The sequence below is a fragment of the Monodelphis domestica genome, chromosome 8, assembly GCF_027887165.1.
Source record: "Monodelphis domestica isolate mMonDom1 chromosome 8, mMonDom1.pri, whole genome shotgun sequence".
Taxonomy (NCBI): Eukaryota; Metazoa; Chordata; class Mammalia; order Didelphimorphia; family Didelphidae; genus Monodelphis; species Monodelphis domestica.
Window position 1 is genome coordinate 217,041,740 of NC_077234.1, and position 6,000 is coordinate 217,047,739.

The 6,000-nt window shown below is 35.9% G+C and overlaps 1 pseudogene; it reads right to left on the bottom strand.

Annotated features, from left to right (window-relative positions):
- The window catches only part of LOC130455974 (developmentally-regulated GTP-binding protein 1-like), a 169,297-nt pseudogene extending 164,406 nt beyond the window's left edge, over positions 1-4,891 (bottom strand).
- Positions 4,892-6,000: the final 1,109 nt, after the last annotated feature.

Below are 6,000 nucleotides of genomic sequence, written 5' to 3' on the forward strand. Positions count from 1 at the left end.
ATTCTGGGAGCTAGCAAGGACTCCTGGGGTTTGGAGTCCAGAGTTCAAGTCTCCATTTTTACATCATAACACTTCAACCCTTTTACCCCCAAAAATAGACATCTTGATTTTTACTAGAGACTTGATCAGATTCAGTGTGTTAGTAGGGGAATTTCAAAGAACATCATCTAAAGAAGAAGTGGCTGAGCGGAATTTTACTTACCTTTTCAGTTCCAGATTTAACTCTATTGTTAACAGCACTGCTTGAGGAAGGGGAAGAAGAGGTGCTACCTTATATTTATTCCCCCAAGTATCTGGCAACTTTGGTTCCTTCTCAATTTCCCCACTCTCCAGATTTTTCTTCTTCCATCTTAACAATATCTTTATCTTAAAGGGACCTTCCTGTGACCCTCCCTCTTCCAATTGCGGAGTTTTTCTCTGTGCTCTCTATTTAAGGAAATGCCCAAGCTAGTCATGTTTACCTCTCTACTGACCCTCCAGTCTTTTGTACCATCCTCCCACTTCTGCTTTTGAGATCCTTTTTATAATGGGCTCCATTAAAATGTAATCTCCTTAAAAATTGGGGCTATATTTTTGTTTATATTTGTATTCTCATTCCCTAACACAATTCCTGGTGTTAACCTCCAGACTAACATTTCCAATTACCTTTGAAAGTGCCATTATACTCTTAAACAATACATTGAAATCTGACCTCATTATCTTTCTCCTCAAATATCCACACCTTTCAAATTTCCCTATTACTGTCAGGGGCACAGAGTGGATACTTAATTAATGCTTTTGACTGACTGCTCTATATAGACTTTTTAGTGAGGATAGTGATCAATGAGTCTATAGCAGAGCCCTCAACCTGTTTCTCCCATTTCCCTCAGTATGAGACTTGTAACATAGATAGTAAGCAGAGAGCCAAGAAACATTAATGGGGAAGATGGCTAAGCAAAATGAAGAACTTAAAATTGTGCCTTTTACTGATTTCCCCCCTTTTTATCCTGAGGTAAATTGTAGGCATTCTTTTTCAGACTCTTTTAATTGCTTATCTTTTGCCTTCATTTGGATTTAAAAAATACACGTTATTATGAAGGTGGTAAGAGAGAATTAGTTTTGGTCTGAATTTTCACTCTGCTACCTTACCAGAAGTTTCTCTTGCTAAAATATTTTACCTGTGATTGTATAGCTTGGCTGTAGGAGTTCCAATATGACCTTTGAGAGATCTGATAGAAATCTCAAATCATGAGATAAATAACCTCAGGATATAGTGCTCCTTTGTGCTATTACATAATGGTAGTATCAATAGATCTCTGCTCCATCCCTGCCTTCTTAATCTTGGCCTTTGTTCTCAAATCCATGTTTTTCACTCAGGTAACAATGAAAACACACACAAACACACACATGTGCATGCATGAATGCATGCACTTGCAAGAATTCATACACATAGACAAAAATATTTTCTTTTTCTCTAACAAATTAAATTTTCTATCTGGTTAGTCAGGGAAGCACTGTCTTGATCACCTTATTCAATCATTGATTCCATTACAATAGAACAGAAGGGTCTTGGAGCATCTGTTGCCTAATTAAGATGAAAAAAATCTCAATGTTTTAACAATAGTTTTCTATTCTCAGAAACTGTAGTTAACTAGACTTGGCTTTGGAACTATCTTTTTTCTCCTGGGATATGTTTGGAGGGAAAAAAACCACATAGGAATGGAGTTAGTGATTGTGTTGGGAATGCAGAAACATCATAGTAAACATTTAATTTTGCAACAGCGAGCCCTGGGGTGGTAAAGGAAAGCACAATGTTATCTGTATTTTAATAAAATTTCAGTGAATAGCATTGTAATTTACTTTGTGTTCAGATACTTTGAAAATCTTCTGGATCTCATGCATTAACTTGAAATACAAACTATATTTTAGACTTGGTTCCTCTTTTGCTAAGCTTATGGTTAGGAATTATCTGGAAAAATGATACTTTTTTACCAAGTATTTATTTTAGACTGTGATTACAGAGTGCTGTATAATCTATCCCTTGGAGAGCAGTACCAGGAAATGTAGGAAATTGTTGTTTATAATGCAGGTAACGGCATGTTTAGGATAAATATTCCCTTCAAGGTTAATAGCAACATTGGACCAAAATGCCTTTATTAGGTCAGAAGTCAGAATCTAAATCTGTGCTGACATACTTAAACATGCACATTTATTTTTGCCTTAATCAAAGAATGTAACCCTTCCCACTCGGTATAATTACAAGGGAGTAGGCAAGCATTGCTCAGTAACTTCTAAATGAAACCAACAGTTTATATGTTTTTTACTTTTGTATCAGTTCTGCAATTAATTTTCAAAAAGAATTTTTCTCAGCTTTAATGAGGTTATAGAAGTATACAACATAGGATAGAGTGGTAGACTCTGAGTAAGGAAATTTTGGATTCAAATCTGACCCTTGAAAACACTTTGTGCCTCAGTGTCTTCATCTGTTAAATTAGGGCCTTTAATTTCCCTTAAAACTCCAAATCTAGAATTGTTTCATCCTAAATATAAATTGTTTAAATTACCCTAAGTAATACCTTTTAATTCTTGTTATTATTGTTCCAGAAATAGTATTAATATTTATAGTTTGTGTCATGTAGAATTCCAGACATGGAAAATGCACAAGTTGTGACCATCTATTTCAATTCATAACCAAAGTATGAATACCATTTATAACATGACACTTGGCACTTTTTATCCTTCAAGGACTATGCAAATTTAAGTTATCATCATTAGTGCATCATCATCTTTATTATCATCATAATTGAGAATGTACTATATCTTAAGAGAGTCTATTTTTTTAATCCTCCATCATATTTAGTAAGGACATATGTACACAGAAATGATTTGGGGATTCCTCTGAACTCTTTTTTAACAGGTAGTAATTTAAGAGCTTTCATTAATGTGTAATGAGATAATTAAAAGGCTGAAATCCATTGCATAACCAGACACTTTGGTATGCCTAGGTTTATGTTTTTCATCTTTCCCTTCATGTTGTTATTGAGAAGATTCAGAAATCTAATTTAATTCAACAGTCTAATTTAGTGTCATCACTTCTGTTATATGTGATCCCTTGTTGGAAAATGATCTTAAAAATCTGTATAGATGATACTGTCTTTGAAAGAATCTGATTAAGGTAACTTTTTTTCTATTAGACCAAAAATACTGGCAAAGTAGTAGCTTATATTTTCTATATCTTACCCTTTGTATGACTGTCATAATGTGTCTTCCTCCAACTTATCTTGTTTCCCTTCTCTTATGCCTTCTTAAACTTACTCTCAATATGTACCCAGATTAATCACTCCCATTAAGAATTTATAGAGAATATAAAATAGAAATTATAGAGAATGTATGCATTCCTAGTGGCTCATATCTTCTTAATTTCTTTGAGTAATTGCATTATCTTTTGTAATAGATAGTAATTCCACTATTTCTTCTATCTCCATGTAATAAACTATATACCTTATAGGCCTGGCTTCATAATTCTTTACTAACCATGTCTGAATACTTAGGTTTTGTGATATTGTAATCAATTTAAAAGACTGATATATATTAATTTAAGGTCGCCAAGGAATTCACTTATGTAATTCCAAAATGAAACACTCAAGTCAGCTGCCAAATTTTAATGGTGTTTTAATTACAACAGGAGGAAGAAAGTATTAGAGGGAGAGGGAGAGAGAGAGAGAGAGAGAGAGAGAGAGAGAGAGAGAGAGAGAGAGAGAGAGAGAGAGAGAGAGAGAGAGAGAAAAGGAAAAGGGAGAGAAGGAAAGAAGTTTAACTCAGAACCACTCTGGCTCAGGCTGAGCCAAAGCGGGCGTTAAGGCCTTGGATAGCCAAGTCAGGGAAAGGGATCAGTCCTTATCACTCACATGACCAATCTGAAGGAAAATAGTCTGCGGGGCTCCTCCAACCCCAAGCACCAGTCTCCAACTGAACTCTAGCCCTCCTCACAGGAAGTCCAGAGAACTCCAGAGGCTGTTCTCTACCTCACTTCCTGTGTCTCACATGTGCTCTAGCTTGTGGCTCTAGCTTGACCTAGGACTGCCCAGAGGTCTGTCCTTTTTTTTTTTGCACATGTCTGTTGAAGGCCATATTCTCAAATAATTAAATCTTGAGTTTGCTGCAGTCCTTCCTAATCTTGTTACACTGAGTAGGGTGGAGAATGTAGTTTCTAAGACCTGATTTTGTTATTACAAGTATCTCTATTGTTATTGATCAGGAAATAGCTAAATCTGATCTTCTAAAGAATGGTCTGAATAGGGTGGAGTAGTTTTGAAATTCACAGTTTGGCTCCGGAATTAATAGCGTTTTGCATATCTTCTAAATCATTTGCTTGCTTAGTGAATTACACTTGCTTACAATGAGAACAGCAAGTAGAATTCTGTTTCCTGTATCTATTTTCTGTGGTCTTATTGTTAATTTCATGCTTCTTCAAATAACAATCTTTTATGAGGTGTCCTCTCTTGTGGTAGAAAAAGCATTGCCTAGTTTCTCTCTGCACTGGTTTTGGTTTACATACTGTAGGTGTATGTCCTAACAGTGTTGAGTTTCTTGATTTCCTATATCTCCTTTTCTTTTAGATTTTTCTCTGTTACCTCTAATTTATCTTTTAGGCCTTGCATGTGCTTATGCTGTTCTGTCTGGTTGTCATGGAGGGAACTAGCGATTTCACATAGTTCTATCAGACTAACAGTGTCATATTTAGGGAAATAGTGTTTAAAAAAAATTTTAAGTGAGGTGTGCAACCCCTCAAAAGCTGTCTCTGTACGTGACTCAAAGACTCTTCACTATTAGCCTCTAGACCCATTATTGATTCTGCCAGTTCTGAGAGACGATCAATGTATGTGGCTGCATGTTCCCCTTTGTTCTGCATGACTTTATCAAATCTAGCCCATTGTTTTATGGCCTGGAGCAAATCTTCCCTACATTTCCTTAAGTAGGACATGCTAGTGGGGTTTGCAAAATCTAGATCTTTCCTTTGCTCCTCAGTGGGCCAACTAGTTAAGTTTTTATCAGTCCTGGTCTTTTCAAGGAATTACCTTTGCTCATAGGGACTAAACAGTTCGGAGAAGAGAAACTCTACATCCTCAAAGTCTGGGTCAAAGATCCTAAAAGCACGTTTCAGTTCCTTCTGTGTCTTGAAAGGCTGTTCTATGAATTTTGAGAAATGTCTTTTTAGGGATTCAAGTTCCTAAGATGTAAACTGCCTTTGCATCTTAGATTGTAGCACACCAGTTGTACTTGAAATCTTGGTGACCTCCTTTAATGGACAAATCTTTTCTGGTTCATGTCCTTGTCACCTTCATTTTCCTTAATATTGACCTTAGATTTCTTTGTCTTTCTCTCTTTTTCCTTAGTTACACTATCTGCCTGTCCATTGTTCTTGTCTTTAACCTGGTTTAGCTCTTTTTATTTGATCAGTTCCTCAAATAAGTTCTTAATGATGTTTTCCAGGCTGTTATCTACCACCAGTATCTGTTCTGCCTTTATGGGGATCACAAATCTATATATCTTGTTTAAATAGGTTGGAGTCTGTAAAACTGCCATAAAGATAACATAAACTTGAGCCAGAACTTGCCAGAGTATACTGTCAATTTGAAAAGGAATTTGCAGAATAAACATTGTTGTGTTGCCAATGTAATCCAATGAATCAAAAATCATATGGGTCATTTTACTATAAAGTATGTTGTAGACCCAGAATCCAGTAATAGCTGCCATAACCACAGCTTCACAGATAACCCGCTTAAACATCTTTCCTACTATTGTTTCTAAGGGATTTTGTGGTTCAGTTGTTTAGGGGTGACAATCTGTAATAGATAGCAATTCTGAGGGTGTATATTGATTGATACTGGATAACTAATGGATCAAGGTTTTGCCTACCCTCCTCCCTTTACCTCCCACTTCAGAAGCCTTTCAGCTTCTGTTACAGATAAAAGAGTGTTTGCCTTAAACTATGACTGAGAAAATATGGTTTCAAGACAG